This window comes from Delphinapterus leucas, chromosome 10, assembly GCF_059928025.1.
Source record: "Delphinapterus leucas isolate spDelLeu-1000000601 "Yukka" chromosome 10, BTC_Dleu_Yukka2, whole genome shotgun sequence".
Classification (NCBI taxonomy): Eukaryota; Metazoa; Chordata; class Mammalia; order Artiodactyla; family Monodontidae; genus Delphinapterus; species Delphinapterus leucas.
The window spans coordinates 15,385,950-15,412,545 of NC_143138.1; the positions used below are offsets into that span (position 1 = coordinate 15,385,950).

Below are 26,596 nucleotides of genomic sequence, written 5' to 3' on the forward strand. Positions count from 1 at the left end.
ATTTGTGAGGGCTAAATCAGCAAGCCAGAAATCCATGGGCCAGGCCATCAGGACGGAAGCATCATGAATAGAATGAAACTCCGTGGGCACAAGCCAACACCGTCATCCAGGAGCAGAATTTCTTCTCTCTGAAAGGGAAACCTCAGTCAGTCCTGACTTTAAGTCCTTTCAACTGATACAGTCGGGCCCACCCAGATTATCCACGTAATCTCCCTCACTCAAGGTCCAGCGATTACAATAACTAATTACATACACAAAATACCTTCACAGCATTGGTGTCTGATTGAATCACTAGTCCAGTGTAGGAAGGACTAGTCTAGTGGACTCTAGTCAAGTTGACACATGAAAACATTATCACAAATGTTTAAAAACTCCAATACCTTGGGCTCCCCTGGTGGCGCAGTGGTGGAGAGTCCACCTGCCAATGCAGGGGATGCGGGTTCGTGCCCCAGTCTGGGAAGATCCCACATGCCGCGGAGCGGTTGGGCCCGTGAGCCATGGCTGCTGAGCCTGCGCGTCCAGAGCCTGTGCTCCACAACGGGAGAGGCCACAGCAGTGAGAGGCCCGCATACCCCCCCCAAAAAAATCCAATACCTAGGTATAAAACTAAAAAAACACAAAATTTACAAGACCTCTGCATTGAAAACTACAGAATTACTAGGAGAACTATGTTAAAAGATGTAAATGAATGGAAAGTTATACCATGTTCGTAAATTGAAAGGCTCAATATTGTAATGCTAACAATACTCCCCAAATTTAGTGATAAGTGAACACAATCCTACTTAAATCCTTAGCAGACCCATATATATATATATATATATATATATATATGTATATATACACAAATGAATTTTGGCAAAGAGGCAAAAATCACGAAAACAATCCTGAACCACAACAAAAAGCTGGATAATTTACATTCTAGATATCAAGACTTATTATAAAGATATATTAAGACAGTATAGATTGCCATAAATATCAAGAGAACAGAATAGAATTCAGAAACTGAAACATACATATGAGGTCACTTGATTTAGGACAAAGGGGCCACTCACTGCAATGCACTTGGGAAATGATAGAATTTTCTACAAATGGTTCTGGGTCAATTGGATAGCCATGGAAAAAAGTAAATCTTTATTCTTACCTCATATTATACACACACAAAAACCTGTCCCAGAGGGACTGTAGATCTAAACGTGAAAGGTAAAACAATAAACCTTTTAGAAGAAAACACATGAGAATATCTTCATGACCTTGGAGTAGGACACGATAAGCACTAACTGTAAAAGTATGTATATTTTTACATTTGTGTATATATATATATATATATATATATATATTAAATTTAAGAATTTCTATTCATCAAAGGGCACCATTAAGAACAGAAGAGAATGTAGAAATAGAACCACACCTATATAGTCAATTGATTTTGGCAAATATGCCAAGAGAATTCAATGGGAAAAGGAAAATATTTTCAACAAATGGTACTGAAATTATTGACTCACCCTATGCAAAGAAAAAAAAAATCAACTCCTACCTCACGCTTTATTTAAAAAAAAAAAAAAGAAAAAACCCTCAGGATGTACCATACACCAGATGATAATGGCCTAGTTTCTGATCTGAATGCTGATTATAGGGTTGTGTATGCTTTGTGAAAATATTTCAAGCCATACACTACAGTTCTGCGTGTATACTACACTTCTATAAAAAAATATTGTGTGTGTGTGTGTGTGTGGATAAATAGACGGATTGTATATACTTTACTTAAAGCCCTAACCTATGTGCTATTATTATAAACTATCTCTAATCCACACCCTAGTTCCACAAGGAAGAAATCACCCCTACCTTTAACTTTAGTAGTATTTATTTGTGTCGTAGACATTTGGGCTGCTATAACAAAAATGCCACAGGCTGCGTGGTTTATAAACAACAGAAATTGATTTCTCACTGTTCTGGAAGCTGGAAGTCCAAGATCAGGGTGCTCGCATGGTCGGGTTCAGGGACCCAATCTTATCCATCTTTGTATGTTCCATACCAATTGCACATCTTTACTTTGGGTGTACACACAGTACTCACAAATTATATATAAACCCAGATTTTTGGTAGATAAATAAATAAACCTAACTGAATACTTTGAAATCAAAAAAGCTTCATTTTAAGCCTATCCTTGCTTTGAACTCACACACTGCCAGAAAAAGTGAGAAATTTCTTTTCCTTCTTTCCTCATTCCCACCCTTTCTACTAACAACAATAACAACACCAATAATATTGCTTAGTAAATTATAGACAATTTCTATGTTTAATCATCTTCATATCAACATACTTTCTCTACTTGTCACACACTAGATTACACATGATCATATTCCATCACAAAAGTGACATCTCTTTTGGGAAAAATTTGTTTCTTTTGACTCTTCTGTGCCCTGGTATGTTTGAACATAAATACTCATGATCATCCAGGGTTAATAGGCCCCAGGTAAGTGTCATGCCCATTATTAACCCTGCCCTTTTGCTTATTAATCTCTCTAAATATTTCAGAATTGCAAATACACTTTCTTTCACATGAACTCCAGTTGATTGATAGGGATATATTGGGGTCCTGTACTGAGAAAGATTCTCAAGTTACCTTCGGTAGCAGCAATAAAATTAGTAAAGGAGATTGGACAAGTGGTACACATACTACATATTTGCCACCCCTTTTCCACGGCCTTTAATTATTTAATCCCTAAGTGAAAATTGAAATAGTCACTCTTTTATTCATTAGTTCTTCCACTCATTCAAGATATACTTTTGAGCACTGACTACACTAGGCTCCTAAGAGCCAGTATGATTAGAGAATTAGCTAAGTGCTCTAGAACATTACCTCACAGGGCGTTCTAAACAAGATATTCTTTTTATGGTTTGTACCATCATTTTAACAGTGTTGATTAATGATATTTCATAACGCTTCTCTTTGTTTAAAAAAATGTATTGTGTTTTAAACATTATGATATCTCATTCACCTTATATAACATTCCTGTTAATTGCAAAGACATATTCCTATACCCATTTGACAAATAAGAAACTGAGTCATAATAGAGCACAATGTACCAAACCAGAGAGCTGAATCTGGGTTTCTCTAACCACAGAATGTTAGATAAGAAAAACGTGCTGATGATCATTCTAGTATTTCTACAATAATGTTTTTGTTTTTGTGACTTCCCAAGAGAAGTCCCTTTCATGATCTTTTTCTGCTCATTCACTGCATGCTTAGACTTTGCTAAGTATGAAAAGGCCAGCATTCAAACACAGGCAGGGAGTAAATTCAAATAAAATTGAGAAGCTGGCCCCAGAATTGTAATTTTAATTTTCTTCTAGAAATGCAGAGCTTAAGTAGTTGTATTTTCTCCTTTCCTTCCCTTCAAGTTGAGTTTGCTTTTTGATATGTGTTCAACAAGCATACACACATGCTGATTACCCTTCGTACCTGCTAAGTTGGAGAAAAGGAGTATGTGAGTGAGTGTGTGTGTGTGTGTGTGTGTGTGTGTCCAATAGGAAGTAAAGAGAGAAAGAAAACTTATACAGAAATCACACAAGAACATAGCTTGGTGTTGCTGTTCTCATTTGTTTCTCTTTTTTTCTCTTTTCTTTGTGGCATGGCAGCCACAGGACGCTAGGAATGGCTAGAGAGAAAAGTTTTTGGTTCCCTGTGACCCTCAGTCAGAAGGCATGTCATATAGATGGACAAAACCCTAAGATGTGGGTCATTTATTTTGAAAATCTGGTACATTTTACCAGCTGAGCATTGGTTACTGCTCCCTGAAACCAAATACATTTTCATTTTCTAGCTCTATTTTCCATGCAACTTCCCATGAAAAGAAATATCAGGCTCTCAGGAGTGATTATTTGGATAGGTAAAGGCTAGTCCCACATCCTTAAGACCAAATGACATCTCTACTCTAACCTAAATTAGACCAGTTTTGACTTGTGAATTGCAGGGTTCTGAATATTATTTTAGGTCCTCTCTTTAGATTCACTCCTTTCAATTAAATATCTTTCCTCCACATTGAGAATTTTAAAATATTGCCCAAGTATTTCCTAGTAAAGCATTATCCCCTAAGTATTTCTTAAAGAATTGGCTAACTCTTAAAATTGTCGCTCTACCAAACATTTGTGAATTTAATTAATTCATTTTCTTGACTTCATAGGTGTGATATCACACGTACAAATTATAATATACAGATCTACTTCCTGGCAGGGAGCACCTTGAGTTTAGCACAACAATCTCTTACACCACACACACATCATTCATTAGCATGTGCATGAGACCCCACTCATTAATTGGAAAATTAAACCCCCTTGTGTATAAATAAATCACACCCCTAGCTATAGAAAGGCACTTATTTTTATCTTTACATTTGCATTTCAGTGCTGTCTAATAAATGCAATTGGACAGTTCTATAATATCTTTCATTGCAGCAAAGATTTGGCTTTGCTGGGAACAAGTTCCATATACTGAACTCTGTCCATTTCAAGCCCAACAGAGTAGTGTTAGAACCATCATTATCCTTTACTCGGTCACTAATATTCCACGTCAAAAGACGCATGATCAAAGTGGAGGAACGTTTTGCAGGCACATAGGTCCTACTAGGAGGGAAAACTTTTGGCTGAGTCTCAGGCAAAATGGCCTCTTGAACTCCAAATGTCACCCTTACCTGCTTCTGTCTGTCTGAAATAGTGCATAAGCTATCATCAGTCTCTGTGTTCTGACTTCCTCAGCTGTAAAATGGGATAATAATAAGACTGAGCTCATTAGGCTGTTGGGGGGAGTAAATGAAATAACAGACATGAAGTATTTGTCACAAGACCTGCCAGAGCAGAACAGAAGCTAGAAAAAAAAAAGCTGAGATGATCCACCAATTAATTGGAGCCACTTAAATCTTGATAATGAGCCCCTACTGTGTGTCAATCACTTTAACGGGTGCTTTTCTTACATCATCCCAAGCAATCCTCACAATTCTGTTAGACAGTTACTATTCCCATTGTACACATAAAACAATGTTGCAGTTTATAGGAACCTGGTTCAGAGTTTCAGCAGTTCTCTCCAGGTTGCACAGATTCTGATGCAAGGATTCTGGGATTAAGGTCTATGCACTTTCTCTGATAAAAAAAAAAAAAAGCTGAAGAACAAATGCAGGAGAACGTTTTGTGCTAGAAAAATGCCAAAGCCCCATAAATGGTTTTTTCTCAGAGAATTTTTATAGATAATATTTAGTTTAATAAAACAGGAATTTTTTTTTTTTTTTTTCTGTACGGGGGCCTCTCACTGTTGTGGCCTCTCCCGTTGCGGAGCACAGGCTCCGGACGCGGGCTCAGCGGCCATGGCTCACGGGCCCAGCCCTTCCGCGGCATGTGGGATTCTCCCGGACCGGGGCACTAACCCGTGTCCCCTGCATCGGCAGGCGGACTCTCAACCACTGCACCACCAGGGAAGCCCAGGAAAATGTTTTTAACAATATCATCAAGTATGGAGAGATTCAATGATAGAAACTAGAATATTTGGCATCTTTAGCATTGAATAAATGAGTTTCAGAGTAACTCTGTTACCTTGCCAGCCATCTCAGCTCAAACTTGCCCTGCTTCACACATGGGGGATAAAGATAACCAGTCAAATTTTCTATTTGTCAAAATTTCCTGGTAAAACTGCCAGAATGCCTAACTTAGTTTAAAAAAAGAGAAAGAAAGAAAAGGGTTGGTTTGGGATACAACCTACAAAAGAACAAGGATGCTTTTATCCTCATTTATACAGAGATTTTTTAAATGTTTACTTGTAATATGATTAGTGTTTGAAAAGATTTATCTAGTATAAAAATAGTTTTAAAGTTGTAAAAAATGTTTTAAATAAATAAGAGGCTCTGAGAACCATCTAGCATTTACAACATTGTTAAGTACTGATTGAAGTGTCATTTTAGTAAAGCTCCTAACATTTCTTGCATGAACTAGTGCCCTTATATGTCGACATAAACACTTTCTCCATTGCAAACAGTATGTAGTCTTGGCTCTTAACAAAGATGGATACCTCGAACAAGGGATTAGTATTAGCATTTCTTCATCAAATGGTGAAAATTCATTATGACCTTTTCCTCTAATATATCGTTGTATAATCTATATTATATTTAGACCCAAGAAACTAGTATAAGAATTTCCATGGGGAGAAAGGTGGCATTTTATTGTAAGTCAGAGAGATTTTTCCATACAGGCACTGCTACCCTTCCTGTATGTATAAATTAATAGAAGACTTTTTTAAAACTTAGTTTAAAAATATATATATATATATGTAACATATATAAATATATAAAACACAGAGAGGACATTAATACTATCTTGTATTTTTTCTCAAACTCAGTGCAGTCCTGTTCTTTGATTTGTATGTTTTTGTATCTATCACCACTCCGAGTACCTAAGATGCTAAAATGCTGGATTCTGAGACATAACCATTAGGATAGTTGTTACATATTTCATTTCATGCTCCACTCGGCGTAAAGCAGTTGTGGGACTACAGACCAAAGCAAATTAAGTGGCTTCTTAGATAATTTCCTGCTTAATTGAAAGCAGGTAGCTTTTTAAAAGTAATAACTGGCATTGTTTCAAATGATTGTAAAGTTCTTTCTTTTTTTTTTTTCATACATGGTTACAGGGTAACATTCTACTTAGTCCAAGCACAATGGGTTGGAAGTCTCCCACTAAGTCTAAGGGACAAAAATGTGACCTAGTTCTGGTGACAAATGAATGGAACACTCCAGGGAGGCGTGTGGATAAGGAGCAAGGTGGAGGAGAAGAAGAAAATACACACATATACACATATATGTACACAGAGATATATCTTTTTTTCATTAACATGTACAATAAATTCGATTTCCTTTCTATCACTCTGCTTTACTCTTAGCATTGGTTTAATGTTAGCAAGTGGTCAGTTATGAGATTGCTAGCCCCAGTTCATATCTAACAGACAGGGCTTCCTCATTACAGTATAAAGCTAGCCTTCAGCTGTGATATACTCTATCTGACTATAGGAGATGCAGTCCTAGAGTGAGTGAGCGTGAGCATACTAATAAGGAAGACATAAAGGAATTAGGTTTGATATAAATGCCTCTATAATAAGTAGACTATGGAGTTCCGTTTTGCCAGGAGTCAGTATTCAGAACTTTTCAAATAAATTAGATCTGCTAAAAACCGTTTAAGTTACAAAAAAGAGGGAATGCTTTCTTGTTGCCTAGACTTAAGAGAAAAACAGAGAGTCAGAGAGAGAGACAGAATGAGGCAGAGAGAGGAACAGGTGTTCTTCAGAACCAAACATTTTAAAACACTACAAGGGAAATACACGTACTGAATTTTTACATTCAATTGCCAAGACGATTCATGCAACTGATAATGGTGTACATCAGCACCCTAGAGCCACGGGATAAGTGCTAGAGGTGCATTTTTGGTATTTACTAAAATGCAAGTCTCTCTCTCTCTCTTTTTTTTTTTTTAAATTGAAGTTACAGTGGATTTACAATGTTGTGTTAGTTTCAGGTGTGCATCATAGTGATAGTGATTCATTTTTGTTTTGTTTTTTGACAGATTATATTCCATTATAGGTTATTACAAGATATTGGGTATAATTCCCAGTGTTATACAGTAAATCGTTGCTGTGTAAGGATAATAATAAGAGGATATGAAGTTCTAGAAAGAATATGAAACTGAAAATTCAAATACTGGCAATAACTGCTCTAGACACTAAGGATGGTGCTAAGAGAACTCCATCAGGTACCTCATGAGTTATAAAGATAGTCTTAGGGAATATTAGTTTTGAAACTGGTTAGGTTCTCAGTTTCTTCTCATATTTTGGCAGAGTTCTTCCAACATTGCTCTCCTCAGTACTCAGTACAATTTTTCAGAGATTCCTAAAGGAAAAATCAGTGGCTGGTTGTTGCTTGAAAAAATGATGCCTGAGTTTCTGGCTTGAGTATCTGAATTAATGGAGAGGCTGTTTAATGAGACAGAGAACACAGATGAGAGGGAGAATTTAGGCCTGTTGAAATTGAACAGCCAGCGACACATCTAATTGGAGATATCCAGTGATAATTAGAGACCCAATCCATGAATCTGGATTTAAGAGAGAGATCTGAGCTAAAGACATACATTTGGAATCTTTTAGTTTTTTCATACCGCTTCGAATTGGACAACATTATCCAGGGTCAGTACATAAAGGAAGAAGAGTGCAGAACCTCACATCACACGAACATTTAAGGACTAGGTAGAAAGAAAGAAAGAGAGAAAGAAAAAGAGAGAGAGAGAGAGAGAGAGAGAGAGAGAGAAAGGAAGGAAGGAAGGAAGGAAGGAAGGAAGGAAGAAAGAAAGAAAGAAAGAGAAGAAAGAAAGAAAGGAAGAGAGAGAGAGAGGAAAAGAAAGAAAGGAAGAAGGGAGGGAGGGGGAGGTGGGAGGAAGAGAAGAAAGAAAAGAAGAAACTCTCAAAAGAAAATGAGAAAGTAAAGAGAAGTAGGAAGAATTTTACTTAATGAAATTTCCAGGCCCTTAACCTCTAACTTTCTTCCAGCCTTTCACTTACTGTTTGTGCTCTACTGCCTTCCCTATTCAATCCCATTACAATCACTTTTACCTCTCCTTTGCACTGTCAATAGTCTTTCTTATTGACTTAAGCCACTACCCTACCATACTTTCTGCTTTGGATCAATTTTTAAAAATCCACATTTTTATAATATATTTACAACGATATCTTCCCTATAACTACCTTTCTGGCTGTTACTGAGCCTAAGAATAAGAGACTTCCAAGGTACGCCCTCTGGCTCAAACACCCAGCCCAAGTATTTAGCTTGCATAATCACTGTATAAGTGCTATATTGAGTATGACAATGGGAAGAAATACTAATATTTAAACATATATCATTTGTTAGTCTTGCTCTCTGATACATCTTTTACGTATATTTACTCTTAAAAACCATGAATTAATTTTACTGGCTTTTAAAAAGCTAAGAACCTTACCCCAAATCTCATTAAAATACAGATATTCTGCTTCCAGAAGTCTTGTCCATACCACCAGTCTCAGCTGCCTTCCAAAGAATAAGAAGGTATTATTCCCTCCGTCAAAGTATTTTCTCTGTTGGGAAAGATGAAAATCCACTTATACTAAAATAATTTGAAAATGGTACAAACCTAACAGAAATGGATACTGAGACCCCTTCATAATCTACAATGTGCAACAAAGAGGTATAGCTCAATGGTTCTCAACTCTGGCTGTACTTTTTTAGAATCACCAATGGTGGTTTTAGAAAACATTGGGTCTTTCCAGAAAGATGCACCAGAAGTACTTTTCCCTAGTCTTTCTCCTAAGTACAACTAAAAACACATTGTGAAAAATAAGCATAAAATGACTGAAGACAAGGTGAAAAGAAGTAGGCAAACCAGTAGGGAAACTACAAAATGCTAAGGAAAGGAATCAAACAAAGTCTAAATAAGTGGAGAGACATACTGTGTTCCTAGATTGGGAGACCCCATAGAGTAAAGTTGTCAATTCTTCCCAAATTGATATACAGTTTAACACAATTCCTATCAAATATCCCAGCAAGGTTTATTCCAAAATGTGTATGGAAAGGGAATGGGACTAGAATAGCTTTTAAAAAACGTACAAAGTGAATGATATCGGAGGAATCAGGCTACCCAATTTCAAGGCTTATTACATAGCCACAGTTGTCAAGACAGTGTGGTGTATATGGAAAGATGGATATATAGATCAATAGAACAAAACAGGGAAGCCAGAAATAGACCCCCACGAATACTACCAACTGATTTTTCCAAAGGTACAAAAGCAAGTTAATGGAGAAAGGATAGTCTTTTTCAACAAACTGGATATTCACAGGCAAAACATGCACCTTGATTTAAATGTCACACCTTATATAATAATTAACTTAAAATGCATTATAGACTTGAATGTAAACTGTGAAACTGTAAAACTTTTAAAGGAAAACATAGGAGCAAATCTTCAAGATCTAGGACTTGGTGGAAATTTCTTAGACACGACACCCAAAGCATGACACATTTTTAAAAATCAAAATATTGGACTTCCTCAAAATTAAAAACTTTGCTCTCCAAAAGAGTCTTTTAAGAGTATAAAACGACTGGGACAAACTGCTTGCAAACTGCATGTCTGATAAAGGACTCATATCTAGAATTTATGAACAACTCTCAAAACTCAACAGAAACAAAACAATCTAATAAGAAAATGGGCAAAAAACATGAAGAGAAATTTCACTGAAAAGAATATGTGGATGGCAAATAAAGACATAAAAAGATGTTCAACATCACTAGTATTAGGAAAATGCAAATTAATAACATCATGGTGAGATATCACTGGACACATATCAGAACAGTTAAAATAAAAAATGCTGGCAAGGATGGGAGAAACTGGCTGTCTCATGCATTACCGTTGGGACAGTAAAATAGTACCGCATTTCTGGAAAATAGTTTGGTAGTTTCTTAAAAAACTAAACATATACTTACCATATGAGCCAGCAATCACACTCCTGGGCATTTATCCCAGAGAAATGAAAACTCATATCCACAGAAAAACCTATACATGAATGTTCATAGCAGCTTTATTTAGAACAGCCCCCAAGAAAGGAAACAACCACAATGGCCTACAATAGGTGAATAATTAAACTGTGATACATCCATATGATGAAAAACATCTCAGTAACAGAAAGGAATAAACTATTGTTACATGCAACAACTTGTAGGGATCTCAAGGGCATTACGCTGAATGAAAAAAGCCAATCTCAGAAGGTCACAAGCTTGTATGAATCAATTTATATAACCTTCTCAAAAGGACAAAATAATAGAGATGGAGAACAGACAAATGGTTGCCAAGGGTTAGGGATGGTGTGTGTGTATGGCAGGAGACTAAAAAGGGATTACACCAGGAAGATCTTTGTTGTGTTGGAATAGTTCCATGTCTTGATTGTGCTAGTGGTTATAAGAATCTGCGAGCGATGAGAAGACATAGAATTATAGGAACACTTTATACCAATGTCAATTTCCTGATTGTACAACTGTTCTATAGTTATGTAAAATGTAAACAATGGTGGAAACAAAGTAAAGGATATATGGAACCTCTTTGTACTATCTTTGCAAATTCCTGTTAATCTATAATTCGAAATAAAGTTAAAAAAAAAAAAAAAAGATGTCCAGGCCATACTGCAGGACAAGTAAACAAAAATCTCTAGGTAAGGAACCTAGCCAGCTGTATTTTTTAAAAGTTCATGGGGTAATTCTAAATTATGGCTAAGGTTTGGAACCACTGGCAGCTCATGCTATTACTGAAACTACAGGGACTGAAACACCTGTGATTAAGTCTAGCTGAAGATAGGAAGGAAGAAAATAAATATGCAAATCTATTTTAGGTCTCTTGAGGGTCTCCCCCCACAATGTTGAAACCTGGCATTTAAGAGAATCCAAATAATGTGGATGGGATAATCAGTCATCTATTATGTTATAGACCATTTTATACAAAAATGCCAACCCCAATAGACTGTTCTTTTGATTCTAAAGCATTTGGTATCGATGTTACAATTTTCAAACGCTAAGGAGCAATTACAATCACATTTAAATATGCAGCAATTTTAGAAAATTAATGTTTCACTAACTCCTCATTTTTGATGGGTAACAAAATGAGTTCGAGGGTTTAAAAAAAATAATTTAACAAACTGCTGACTGCTACCAGCAGTTTCCTGGGAAACGTGAAAAGTAAATATTCCAATCTTGCACGTGAATTCTAATACATTAGTTATTTTTACTAACGATCATTAACTACCACGTAGTAGTCTCAGAACTGTGCCTAGTGTGGTTAGTAATCATTCCTTAGCACCATCATGAAAAGATACTCACCGTGTATCTATTCAATTGGGTCAGGAGATTGAAAGTTTAGGAAAGAGTCCTTCTCTGCCTTCGAAGGGTTTAAAATCCGTTTGAAGACAGAACCAAATATATAAACAATAAATAAAGCAAAGATGGATATGCTGAAATCTGGACTCATAAAGGGGCCAAAGTGCTTGTTTTTACTGGAGGTATTTTTGCAAGAGCTAGAAAGGGAATTTGTATCCTCTGGGCTCAAGAATCCCGCAGATGAGCAGCTTCGGCAATGCAAATTTATGCTATCCGTGGGAGGGTTTCGCTTAGTTCTCAGCTGTGGACTTACTTCCAAAAATGCAGCTGTTCTGAAGCAAGAGGTTTGTCCAAAAAAAGTGAAATACGGCATAAGGTATTACCTTCCATCCAATCCTGGTCAATAGCTAACTACTTCCCTCCCTTCCGCCCTCCCACACCCACCTCCGCCACCTTCAGGGCTTAAAGATTTTTGTATGGGGGGGGAGGGTGGAAGTGGGTTGCATACTGAACTATTTGCCTTACTTCGAAAACCACCGGCCTCTTCCATCTCTCCTCCTTTCTCTCTCTCTCTCCCTCCCTCTCTCCTTTTCTCCTAACCTCGCTCCCTCCAAATACGACCCTCACGCACCCTCCATTCTAATTTACAGCACTACAACTTCCCAGATCTGTTTTCTCTTCTGGAAGGATTTATCCTTTTGGAAGCGTTCAGTTCCTAACTGTCGTGAAGTCTGATTTAAAAGCAAAATAAGAAGCACTACGTTTTAAGAGGGGATAGTGCAAATTCTTATTAAAAAGTTGTTTTGTGGTTGTGGGAGATAATCAACACCTACCCTGGCATTCTCTAAGACAGCTGAGGTTTACCATTTTCGCTATTCCGGCAATAAATATTTCCTCCTTTTGCTCTACGCCTTTTGGCAGGATCCTTGACTCTGCAGGTGTTAGCGCTGCAAGGGCTGAACCCAACCGCCAATAGGGCTGCCGAGCCTAGCATGGGATGCTGCCCAGCAAAACACAGAGCCCAGGGAGACCGCGACGGAGAAGGGAGGCTGCGAGCACGCTTCAGAAGAGATTGGGACTAGAGCCCTAGAAAACTAAAGAGAGTGCATTTCCCGGCAGGGGGAACCCGCAGGAGCCTGGAAAAAGAGAAAGAGACAGACAGAGAGAGAGAAAGAATGAAAGAAACCCACCCCCGCGCTCTTGGGCTCAGCGCGAGCGAGAGAGCGCGCGGGCTGCCGGGGCTGCTCCAGCTGGAAGTCATTGCGCCGGGTGGCGTCGGCGTTGTCACGGCGACCGCCCTGCCGGCGCCAGCGGAGGGGGGAGGCGGGCTCGGTGAATGGGTGACGTCACGCGGCCGGCGCCAGGCAGTCTGGGCGGCCGAGCCAATGAATCAGCTGTCGGGGGAGAGAGCGCGGCGCGCGGGAGGAGGGTGTTGGAATGCGCCGGGAGCCGCGCGGCTCGGGCGCAGGGAGGCGCTCCGCTCCGTCCCGCCCCGCCGGTCCCGGGGCGATTGGCGCGTTCCTGGGGAAGCTGGGCTGGCGCTCCCTTTTCCTCGCGCCGGGGCTGCCGCTCGGACCCCTAACTTTGTGCCAGTTCCCCCACCAGCGCGCGCTCTGCAGGGAGGCCCGGGAGCTGGGCCTGGTACGGTTAGAGAGGACTTGTTTTCCAGCTATTGTGACTATGCCATTTACTCATTAAAAAAGGGAAAACAAAATAAAACTTGTCCTGGTAGATAAAGTGGACTTTGAAAGTGTTGAATTGCTTCACTGCGGCCTTACTGTGTGCTCTGCATTGTGCTGGAATCACAAAAAAAAAAAAAAAAAAGAAAAAATCAGAGGGCTCAGAAGAGTTTAAGATTGTACAGGGAAGAACGAAATGTAACAAATTCATGATTCAGGCCTGGAGCCGACTGCGTTTTCTTCCATTATTGCATTGTGCTGTACTATACAGTGTCTTTAAGGGTCTAGAAGGTGAAGGCTCCAATTTTTCAGTGCTTTTGTTTTGTTTTTCCTCTGCCCTGTCTTGCTATCCATTAGACAGTGACCTCCAGAAAGCCAAGTACTGGGTCATGGTTATTTTAGTAGCCCCAGCGTTTAGCACTCTCTCAGACAGGGTAAGCAATCTAAATTGTGATGGATAATCTACAATGCAAGAGCAAATAATCTTTGAGTAAAGGCTTGTGTCAAATGAATACCCCTGAATTCCTAAACATCTATTTTGGGTGCTTACTTGTTGGCTTTTGGTGGTGTCAAGAGTGGTGATGCATCGTTACTGAAACTGGAAAACTAAAGAGTATGGCCTGAACGTTAGAGAAGATGTTCAATCTGCTGCAGTCATTCCCCTCTCTGGGTTTCTTCATCTGTAAAAGGAGTAGACATGGTGAGATGTTCTCTTAAGACTCCTAAAGTTCTATAAGCCCATCATTGTATTTATCAACCATTAAAACTAAATTTTGAGTTTACTATTCCTATTCCATTGTGGTAAACACAATGATCATTCAACGAACAGTTCAGGGTGCCTGAACTCAGTATGTGAGTACTAGAAGTTTTGGTTGAATTTTTTTTTAAGTTAGAAGATAGGATCTCTGACCTGAAAATCTTTAAAGATATGCAAGTAAGAAATAAACTAGAGGACTTTCCTGGTGGCGCAGTGGTTGAGAGTCCACCTGCCGATGCAGGGGACACAGGTTCGTGCCCCGGTCCGGGAAGATCCCACATGCCGCGGAGCGGCTGGGCCCGTGAGCCATGGCTGCTGAGCCCGTGCGTCCGGAGCCTGTGCTCCGCAACGGGAGAGGCCACAGCAGTGAGAGGCCCGCATACTGCAAAAAAAACAGAACAAAAAAAAGAAACTAGAAACCAAGAGAAGACGCTAATAAGCTGTTACAGACCAGTGCATCTCAAAGTTTGATGTGCATTCAAGTCACCTGGCATCTGGTTGAAATGCAGACTCAGGTGCAGGTTGCAATTCCAGATGTATTACAGGCGTCCAAGTGTTGCTGGCCCATGCACCACAATTTGAGTAAAGAGCGTCTACACTACAAAGTAGTAATCATGTCTTAGGTAAGTATATGATGGGTGTAAGGTGGTGTTATTTCCTGAAAGCCTCTGGAGGAGGTGAGTTTGAGCCAAGTGTCTGAGGATGTGACAGGCTGAGGGGAATGAAAACACTTTCAGGAGAAGAAACAGCATAAATAACGACAGACACTAGAGGGAAAGGAGCAAGAAATAAGTAGGACAGTGGAGAGGATTTTGTTTGACTTCAATTAAGAAATATTTTGGAGAGCTACAAAAGATGAGATTGGATATTTGCTGCTGGGGGATGGTTAGCATGATAATGAAATAGGGAATTTACAATTTTAGAGCTGAAAAGAACCTTAGACATTATTAGTCCCAACTAATTTGCTACAGATGAGGAAACTGAGTAGCAAAATGATTCCATTAGGTAATGGCAGAGCTTGGAGTGGAAGCCAACCTGAAAATTGTAGATTGCATACATTCTGTAGATAGCAGAGCTCTTGATGGAAGGAAAACCATTTGTTATTGTTGGGCTAAGTGGAAATATGAAGGAAGAATGAAAGCAAGAGAGACAGACCTATAGGAAATAATTTAATAGTCGAAGCATGGAGTTTCAGATAAGGTCTGGGAGATGAGGAAATAAAGGGAAAGATTTAATCTGAAAAATTTTGGTTTTATATAAGTTATAATGCCTGAAACCAGCTGATTAAGTCATCTTTTTTCCTGTAAGAGAATTCCCTCCATCCTTCTCATATTCCAATCCAATGTTTTTCAAACCTGACTCCACATAGGCATCACCCCAGTAACTTAAAAAAAAAAAAAAAAGAATGCCTGGGCTCCACCCCACATGAATTTAATCAGACTCTCTGGGAGTAGAGTCCTGGCATCAGAATTTTAAAAAGCTCCCCAGGTGATTATAATGTGCAGCCCATGTTGAGAATCCCTAATCCTAATATATAGTCAGCAGCTCATTTCAGAGACTTCATTTCTGCTCCTGAACATTTCCCCTAGTGCTAACTATTATACGGTAGTTACAATATCATTTTTAATACTTGGTAGATTTTGTGGTGGATTTTGATGGTTTATAGCACATTCTCTATGCTCAATGTCTTCTATCCCTCATTACTGTCATGGCTTAGTTGTGAACATATCCTGATATCTCTCATTGGCAACAAAAGGAAAAGTGATTTGGCACATTACTGGATGGAAATGATAAACTCAGTCTATGAAACTATATGGTACCATAGTGTGGCAGTGTGTTGCCTTATAGTTATTTTATCTTAGCTTTAACAATCTACATTAATAGCCTCTTTAGGATTACAGCTGATGAAAGAGGTAAGTACGTAAAATACCTACTTGGGGGGCTTCCCTGGTGGCGCAGTGGTTGAGAGTCCGCCTGCCGATGCGGGGTACACGGGTTCGTGCCGCGGAGCGGCTGGACCCGTGAGCCAGCCATGGACGCTGAGCCTGCGCGTCGGGAGCCTGCGCGTCGGGAACCTGCGCGTCAGGAGCCTGTGCTCCGCAACGGGAGAGGCCGCAGCAGTGAGAGGCCCGAGGCCCGCGTACCGCAAAGAAAAAAAAAAAAAAAAAAACCTACTGGGACCCGTGGAACTTTTATTTTCAGACTTCTCTCGAAAAAGTTTTAGTTTTTGCTGAAAAAGTAATCCAGAAAGTGAAAAGTCCTTGTGGCTTTTTCTTTGGTGACTAACTGAACTTTTAAACTTGCATGGATTCATTCATTTCCCTAAAAATAATTGAGTACCTACTATGTGCAGGTATTTTTTCAGGTATGAGGATGCCAAGAAAAGAAAAGCAATTTTTCTGTCTTCAAAGAGGAAAGGATGAGCACAATTAATTTAAGGTATTTTATTTACTCAGTCTGGACATTTAAAAGGTACTTGACTTTTCCACACCATCTTACAGCTGCTTTCTGTATTTTTAAAAATTCAATTCATTCAGTTAAAAAAAAAATCTAATGCATCTATGTGTTCAAAAACCAGATGAAAGAGAATTTTCCCCTTCATTCTTGTCCTACATCTGCCTAATTTCCCACTCACACCCCACAGAAGGTGCTATTGTTAATTTCTTGTGTACCGTTCCAGAGTATTTCTATGAATATACAAGCAAAGAGAAATAGATTCTTATTTTCCACATTTTTACATTGTTTTGTAACTTTAATTTTAAAATATTGCAAGGTTTTTTTTCTATATCGGCCACATTCTTTTTCATTTTGTTATACCTCCATAATATTCTATCGTCTAGAAGTACCATAACTTATTTATCTTACTCCTATTGATGGTGACCTACGTTGTTTACAATCTTTTATTACAAAGCTGCATAAATAACCCTGTATCTGTGACATTTTACACGTGTGAGTTTATTTGTAGGATAAACTCCTGCAAGTGAAATTACTCGGTCTCTAAAGAGTGTATTTAACATTCCTGACTCTTTCTTTAAGCTAAATTCCTGGGCATGGGATTGCTGAATTGGAAGGCGTAAATATTTTTAAGGTTTTGATATTTACTGACAAATTGCCATCTGAAAAGTTTGTGTTGATTCATATTCTCACTTGCATAGTAAGTAAGTACCCATTTCTCTGAAACCTTGCCAGCACTGGAAGTGAATTTTTTTCTTTTTTTATAAATCTTTGTTCATTTACTAGGTAAAGAATGGTTTTATATATATATATATATATATATAATTTTAACATGTATTTCTATAACTCTTAGATAATTAAAATTTGATTCCATTTGCCACTGCATGATCAGGGACTTGTTTGTTCATTTCACTTGTCCAGTTTTGAAGAATTTTTATTTTTCTTACTGATTTTCAATAAATGGCTTGTATTTATTAATATAAGTAATAATAATAATGGCTCCTGTTTATTAAACCTCTACCTTGTTCCAGGTGTGCTGTGCGTTTTTAACTGGTCCTGTATATTGTAAATATTTTATCTGAGTTTGGTACGTGTCTTTAATCCTTATTCCAATAGTATTTCCACCTAAAAACTTACAGAGGCTTTAAAAATTATGTGATAAATTAATATTTTATGTTTTTTGTCACTTTCCTTTAACACATAAAAAGTCTATGCCATTCGAAAATCAGATTAGCCTTCATCTTTATTTTTTCAAATCCCTGAAGGATTTTGAATAATTTTTTTAAACCCAGATCATACATACACACATAAACAGTATTTTCAGTTATCTACCTGCAATGTAACTATCTTTTCTGTTTAAATAAAACATTTATATCCTTTTTTAAAAAATTATTTAACAAAATACAGATAACTAAAAAAGGGGGGGGGGACTCAGATTATCCACAATCTCACCAACCTGAGACAATCCTTATTAACATTCAGAGTAAATCCAGATGGTTTTCTATACACAGATATCTATGTATAAATATATGTATATAAATACATATATACACACATGTGTTTTACAAAAATGGCAGTACACTAGGCATATATTTTGTAACTCACTTCCCCCACCCCCCTTAGCTACACACAGGTGAATATCTTCCTATGTCAATAGCTCCACATCCTCATTATCAGTCATCCATCGTATGGAGGAGAACTCTCTAATGAGATAATCCGGAAGGCAACCTGGGCAGAAGCATTCCAGGAGAAACCTCACCTGCCTGTTGGATGTTCATCTGATCAGAGTTTCCTAAGGCAATTTAATTCTATTGTTTCTCAAAGACTTTCAGTTTCACTGAGGGCCTAACTGCCAGCAAAAATGGCTAACATAGTGGTCAATCATTAACCTACCCCAACGAGAGAGACAGCTCAGAAAGAAAAGGAAAATCCTTTCTTAGCAAGGCATGGCTCAAAATAGTTCTCTAGACTTGTTTTCTTCAGTTTGCTTTCTCTCCTCTTTCCCACACTTCCTTCTCTTTCCCCTACCCACTTGACATGCATGTCTCCTTTTAGATAATTTTAAACTTATGCCCCTTATTCATTTCGTAACGAAAGTAACGACAGGATTTGCTCTCCCAGAGATCTGACCTTAGGTTTGTTCTAACTGCAGCAGTAGCATAGACCCTTCCATCAATTATGAATGTATTCATGTGTGCAGAGGCTATAGTAGGCCAATGGTAATGTTACCTTATTCTGGAGACTTACCCTTATAAATAAATAATGAAATGTTTCTGTGAAATGCCTTTAGCAAAGGCAGGAGAAAGCATTACTTCTCAAAAGACTAAACATTTTAAAGATTAAAAACTTTAAAACACCCAAAGTTCCTCAAGAGAATATAAACCACTTATATGAAAAGAAAGAAAGAAAGAAAAAGAAAGACATGAACTGGAAACTCTATAATGCTCGACTGAGTAGCCAAAGTTCTCTAGATGGCAAGTGTAGAATCTAAGTGAACAATCAGGAATTCCCTGGCGGTCCAGTGGTTAGGACTCGGTGCTCTTACTGCCAGGCCCCTGGTCGGGGAACTAAGATCCCACAAGCCACTGGCGGGGCCAAAAGAAAAAAAAAAAAAAGGGAGTATAAGTGAGCAGTCAGAGAACCTAAAATAGATTCTTGGATATGCAAGGACACATCTCTGTACCTCCAAATATTTTCTTACATTGTACATTTAAAAGAATAAAATCTCTACACTTAAAAATCTTCACTCCTATCTATTAAGCATAATATTAGAACATGGCAATAAATAATTTCAATGACAGTGATATAACCTAGTGGTATGTATGATAGATTTTTATTATTAAACATCTTTTTTCTCTGTTTCAACTAATTCATGTTAGGCTTGTGTATTAAGCTAGATATTCAAGTCTAGGTAGTAATTCAGAGAGCTTCATGAAGCACAGTTAAGCGCTAGCTTCCCAATGATCTGTTCTGTACTGTGTATTCTAGTCCTCTTTCTAGCAAAGTAGAAAATACTTTGTGGTTGCCACTAGAGGGCAAATAGCCTCCTGGACTCCTCTTTGACCAAAGAGCTTCTCAGTCCAGGCAGCCAAAGTTTTCAGTTTCTCATATAACCTAGTCTTAAATCTTACATTGCTAACTCTTAGTCAACCCACAGGCTCCGCAAGGTAAGAAGTTTAAAAGTCGAGATTTAAATGTGCTCTTTTACCATTTTACCAAATGGTCCCCTTTGGGATGATAGATCTCTTCCCTGATCTCTTCCCTTCCAGCCTTCTTATCCTAACCCTTTCCCGTCTAGATCTTAAACCACACTGCTCCGCCAATAAGGTAACCTAACCTCACAGCACTCAACAGCAATCTTAGACCTTAGAGTGGCAAAAAATGCACTCTCCAGTCTGATTGATCTCTGCTTACCTTTCCCGTCTCATATCCTACCACTCGCACTGCACCAGTTCAGAATTGCTCACAGTTCCTTAAACATGCCCTTGTTCATGCCCTTGTGTCTTTGCTTGGGCTTCTATCTGAGATGCTGGCACTGCCCACCACACATTATTGAAGACTCAGCTCAGACGTTATGAGAAGCTTTATAGTCTCCGCTGATCCCCTGCTCACCCTTCTTCCTTTTTCTAAGCAGTGGATTTCGTTTCTCCCTCCCGTTAGCTCCTCCGTGTGTACAGAGGCATCTTGTACACACCTCTGTTAACAATGCTAACTCCGCTACTGTGATTATGTCTAGCAGAATATGAATGTTCAATCTACTTTGAAATGTAAACTCACCTGTTTTGTCTTTTCTTCGCTGCATTAGAAGTTGTTAGGAGTTCTAGAAGAAAGATGGAATGCAAACAACTCCCCTCCTCTCCAGGAAGCAGACACCAGGCAATTGTGGTTTTTGAAGACTGGGTTCTCTCTGCCCTTGAGTAAGGAGGTGCAAGATTTCTGCTGATAAAAATTTGGATTCTGTTGCTAGTTAAAAGAAGCAATTAGGACTTTAAGCATAAAGAAGTATTTGGAATCTGGAGAGGCTGAGGTAGACCAGAAAAGGTTCAAAGAGGCTGAACATCATTGTCCAGAGTTAGGAAAAATGATCTGAAATACAGCTGCTGCCTGGAGGTGCCCAGTGAGTGAGCTTAGCAAAGAGCCCCATGACGGGCAATGATGAAGTGCTCAGGAGTGGTGCTGAATAAACCCTGCACAGCCCTCACCAAAGAACTGTCTAGTTGAGTGGGAGTCCTGCTTCAACTAGAAAAATAATCACAAGATGTGATTCTCAGCCTATGATCAAGTATTTTTGTCTTTTTATTTTTCAGACCAAAACAAACTACTCCTAAAAACTATCAAAGATCACTTGTCATGGTGATCACTTTGTAATGTATAAGAATATCAAGTCACTATGTTGTACACCTGAAACTAATAATATTGTAAGTCAATTATACTTCAATTAAAAAACTTTTAACAATCATTAAAAACAAGGAGTGTCTGAGAAATCATCACAGCCAAGAGGAATCTTAAGGAGACATAGCAACTAAATAAAAAGTGGTGTTCTGGATGGGATCGTGGAACAGAAGAAGGACATTAAATGAAAACTAAAGAAATGTGATAAAGTGTAGACTTTAGTTAATCACAATGTATCAGGATTGGTTTGGGAATTACATTTATATATATAATATCAAGGTAAAATGTTAATAATAGGGGAAGCTAGTGTGGGGTATATGGAATCTCTCTGTTCTACCTTTCCAATGACTTTGTAAATCTAAAACTGTTCTAAAGACTAAAGTTTATTTTAAAAAGAAGGAATAGGAGGAAGAGGAAGAGAAGAAAAACACAAACAAACTAACCTGTGAGAATGTCTCCTCCAAAACCTTTGGAAAGCTGGACATGCCCAGGGCACCTGGACCCATGAGTGCCTTGAGTGCAGGGACTGGTCAGGTCATGCTAACTGATATCCCCAGTGCCTGGTTTTAATAAGCGATCAATGCATAACAATTATTAAATTAATATTTCTTTCCAATAAGAGAGTAGCAAGAGAGAATGTTTTTCTTGTGATGATAAATAAAACTGCAAAATGTATTGTTTGCTTAAGTTGAAAAAAAAATTTTGTAGGACTATCCAGTTCAACAATGTTTGTCCTGACAGAAGGAGTATTGTAAGACTACCTAGTATCTTAGCACAGAAAATAAAACAAATTCCATTCTTTAAGAATATTGCCATTTTTCTGATTTTAACCTGGAAGAAAACCATACTTTTCATAGTGAGATGTTAAAATTGAGGCAGAAAATACATAAACAGAGATCAGGTACAAAACATCCAAGTAGTTTTAAGTAAAGAACAAAGGTTAAATTTGTTTTTCATATGAAAGGAAGCAAACATGTTACAATTCTCCTAAGTACTAATATTAGAAGTACATAGACTGAAAATAGAATGTGCTTATATATTTTTTATATAAAAATTGTTGTCTAGTATGTTTTTTAGTTTAGTGCAGGTCTCTTGGCAAATGATACTTATCAAATAGCATTTTATCCATGAGGGGTATTTCAAAATAATTTGGAATATAGACTTAAAAAATTTTTTTTGCGTAGCTCATGATATTTGTCAATATCAATATGGTAAGTTATAGTAGAAATGTACACTTAAAGGAAGAAGGTGTGGAAGAAGAGATGGCCAAAAAATAAAGGTTTCAGATAATGAATTCAAAAGCTTTTCCTCTGCCAGCATTCCGTGCAGTGACTGAAGCAACTGGGGGTCTTGCTGATGACTCAGGACCCTGCTAAGCTGTCTTGCTTATCACAAGGGAGGCTATCAACCACACAGATATAAGGCTGTAACCCTCTCTCCTTGGCAAGGAGGAAAAAAGCCTAATAGATTTTTAGTTTGAACAGGCAACTCCCACTCATATTTTATTCTGGACATATTGTGAGAAAGGTAAAAAGGTCATTTTTTTTTGTACTTTCAGAATATATTTAAATCAGTGATGTTTTAAAATACACTCACTGCCAGATATATATTAAAACATATTCAAGATAATATATTAATTCCAGATGATGATTAATTACATGAAGTAGATTCTATTTCTCTCCCAAAATAAAATAAGAGGAATGAGAAGAGGAGAGAATGAAGAAATACATGTGATGGGAGGCAACAGGGTGGAAAGGGCTCTAGGTGGTTTAGAGAGGAAAGAAGATTGGGTGGAGATATCTCTGGGCCAATAACTCTATGGTTCTACTGTGCTTGGGAATTTCACATGCATTTTCTAATTTTCTTAACAATTTCAACAGATCAATTCTTTTTTTTTTTTCAGATCAATTCTTATCCATAGTTTAGACATGAGATGTTCGGAGAGTTTAGTAACTGGTCCAAGGTCATTCACCCAGTAAGAAGCAGACCCATGTATCAAACCTAGATCTACTTGATTCTATAGACTATGGAACCTACCATACTATCTCTCCGCATTTTCCTGTCAAAACTTTTCAGGTATGATTTGGGGTTGGAGGTTTTGATAGGTTAATTCCCATGTATCAGAGCTACTGGAGGTCCAAGTCATTGTTGAAGCTAATGGAACTTCATCAGTTCTCTCAATTTTTTTTGATATCTATAATCTTTGCTATGCTTTGTGGTCTACAAAGAAAGATTTCATTACTTCTGCCAAATGCTTTATGCTATACTATATAAATCAGGACAATCTTCAATTTATTGCACTGGTACCATTCATGCTACATCTGCACTCGCAATGTTTAGAGCAGTGCTCAAAATCTAATATTCTGGTTGTTTTTTATGGCTCAGATAGTGTTTTAATTCTGTACATTTCTTTTGGTTCATTGTTATTGTTTCTAGTTCTCTGCAGACACTTTTCATCTTGTCTTTTAATTTCTCAAAATAGGAATGGTGGTCTGTGTCTGAAAACTCCATTATCTGGATCCCATGTGGTTCTGTTTGTCTTGTCCATTTTTCTTTTGGATTTTGGTCACATCCTGTCTCCTTGTTTACCTGGTTATTATTGATCATCAGACGCTGTATATGATAATCGTCAAGAGACTTTGTATGACGCTATATGCCTCCAGAGAGAAGGTGCGTATGCTATAGGCAGACAGCTAGGTTAGCGGCACTAATAACCCCTAACCTCCTTAATCTAATCAGCAAATGGAGGCTATCTGAAGTTGGGTTTCAGTGAGAATTGGTCTATTTCTAGTTCACTGTTATTCCTGGGTATAGCCCTTCTGGGTCCAAACTGACTGCCTGAGACATTTATCAAGATCTCTACTCCTTGGCTAACACTACATCCAATTCTGGGGGCCCTACCTCCATGTGTCTGTGTCCAAAGCTCTCAGTCCTCACCGTCTCAGCCAGAGCTTTCAGAATCAGCAATCACATTTGAGAGAAAAGTGGACCCAAATACCAGGTTCACCTCTATGGACCTCCAATCCTCTCCCACATCTTGACTTCACAATTCTTTACAGTCTTGCTGGCTTTGCACTGATTTTATACTTTTTTTTTTTTGTTTTAATATTTAGTCCAGCTTCTCTAGCTGCTCTCAGTGGAAAGGTTGGTCCAAAACAATCTATGCTGTGGTTGCTGGAAGAGAATTCACCCATACAGTATCAATCATTTTACAATTTATTGTCAGTGTAAAACTACAGTTTCTATTAAAAAATTGAGATATTTGGCTTCTCAAAAAAAAAAAATTACAGCAAACTGACCCTAAGTTCCTGCATGTCAGCTATCTGTTGAATCGGCGTAAGGGCTGTCACTTTGCGATGGGTCAGGCATGATTCTAGTTCACAAGTGTTTCCAACACCCTAGTTTATTGCACCAGCTGCCTTTGTTCATTTCTGCTACTTACCTGGCCCCTCTAGGCATTTGCTTTTGTGACCCCAGGTTCAAGTGACTATTTATAAGTTAGGCAACAGAGACCCAAATAGGCTAAATCGAGTTCTTTTCCCAGAAAATGAGCACCCAGCAGCAACAGAGATTTTGCTTACCCCCACTGATAACCCTCAGAACTAAAGATATTTCTGTCCACATAATACAGTTGAGGTAAATCACACAACTTCATTTTTATAATATATTCCACAAGGAGTTTGCATCCATAAACATTTCTCGTTTTTACTTGCTAACTCACAAATTTTGATTATCTAATCATGACCAAGCAATTCTAATCTATATGAATTGCTTAAAGACTTACAGTTTCTTCTTTGAGTCTCATTTCCTTGTTTCCTCAGTTGGACTAATTAAATGATCGTGCATGGAATTTTGCAAAAATTAATTTGGGTAATAGTGAATATTCAGTTTGGGGGGAAAGATCAACTTTCTCATGCATTCTATCCGCGATTGGCAAATGTTCATTCTGTCTCTCACTCATCAAATATTTGAGCAGACACCCTGTGCAAGGCACTGTCCTAAATGCTAAAGATGCCAAGATGAATAAGACAGGGGCCCTGACCTATAAAACTCACTGTAGTGGGGAGATAGACACGACAAGCAATCCATACAACACTCAGTGATAAATACTATAATTAAATTATGAGCAAAGAGCTATAGGAATGAGTGACTATGTATGTCCTGAGGAGTTGGGAAAAAAGGCTTCTCAGAGGAAGTAGCATTTCAACCTATTCCTATATGGATGATTTAGATGTTGGTCAAGCAAAGAAGAGAAAGGAGGGCTTTGTAGTTTCTTGCATAAACCACACTACCCCATAAGTTCCCTCTGCTTTCCCTGCTTCAAATTCTTTCCTCCAGCAATCCATTCTCTACACTGATCTTTCCAAAGCAAAATTTGATCGTTGGTTCCCCATCCTCTGCATGATTAATTCAGACCCCTCAGTTGGCATCCAAGGTCTTTGTCATCCCAAGCCCCCACCCACACATCCAGTTCCAGTCCCTGCCATGTTTCCCAGGCAAGGCATGAACACTCAAAAGGCCATGCTACCTCATGCTTCCATGTCTTTTGCATGAGTTTCCTCTTCTCCGTGCATGTCTTCTATGCTTCTTTCCCCAGCACTCTGGGAATACCTCTATTAGCACTTATCCACTGTACAATAAAGCCTGGCTATCCTGTCTGGGTTCATCCAAAAGACTAATGGGTCCACAGAGCTCAGCTCAGGGCTTAGCACAAAGTAGTTCTCAATACCTGTTTTGGGTGAATGAACAAACTAAAGAAACATTGTGATGCTTACTGTAGCTACAGGTCAAGGGATAAGAGATAAACTGGAAGGAGATGACATACATAAGATAGTAACTACGTATGAAGATAACTATATCTCAGAATATTATATACACATTTTCATCTAGATGATACTGCTAAATCTCTGAGATACTGCCCTTTGCTTAAGTCCAGGAGTGTATCACAGTCAATAGGGTTTTCAATGTTTTGACTTAAAAGAGCCCTTGCTAAATTCTGACAATAAAGGGGAATACCAGATGACCTGAGATTTCCATCAGATATATAAATTGCCTGAAGTAAAACATAATGATGGCTACATCTTTGAAGTTAAGGTTTTTCCAAGGCTTATATCTGTGCTATTTCTATTTATTCTTCCTGATTCCAAACCTAAGTCTCTATCCTTTAGATCTGAGGTCTTTATAGCTCTAACACTGGTCCTAATTTTCCTCAAAGGTTGGAGTCCTAGATGCAGTTTGGTATCCTGGATTGGATCCTGGAAAAGAAAAAGAACGTTAGTGGAAAAATGGGTTAAATTCAAGTCAAGTCTGTAATTTAGTTAATAGTAATATAACAAGGTTAAATTCTTAATCATCACAAATGTACCATAGTTATGAAAGATGTTAACATCTGGGGAAA

General features: G+C 38.2%; 1 long non-coding RNA gene across 6 annotated transcripts in view; it reads right to left on the reverse strand.

The window, feature by feature from the left end:
• Nucleotides 1–26,596, reverse strand: part of LOC111181405 (uncharacterized) — a 38,600-nt gene that overhangs the window by 4,472 nt on the left and 7,532 nt on the right. For 3 of the 6 annotated variants that reach the window (XR_002646492.2, XR_016394554.1, XR_016394558.1), the window contains one exon: nucleotides 1–26,453. This is a non-coding gene — a long non-coding RNA (uncharacterized LOC111181405). The remainder of the gene's footprint in view (nucleotides 26,454–26,596) is intronic. The other 3 variants (XR_016394556.1, XR_016394557.1, XR_016394555.1) reach the window with 3 other exon arrangements.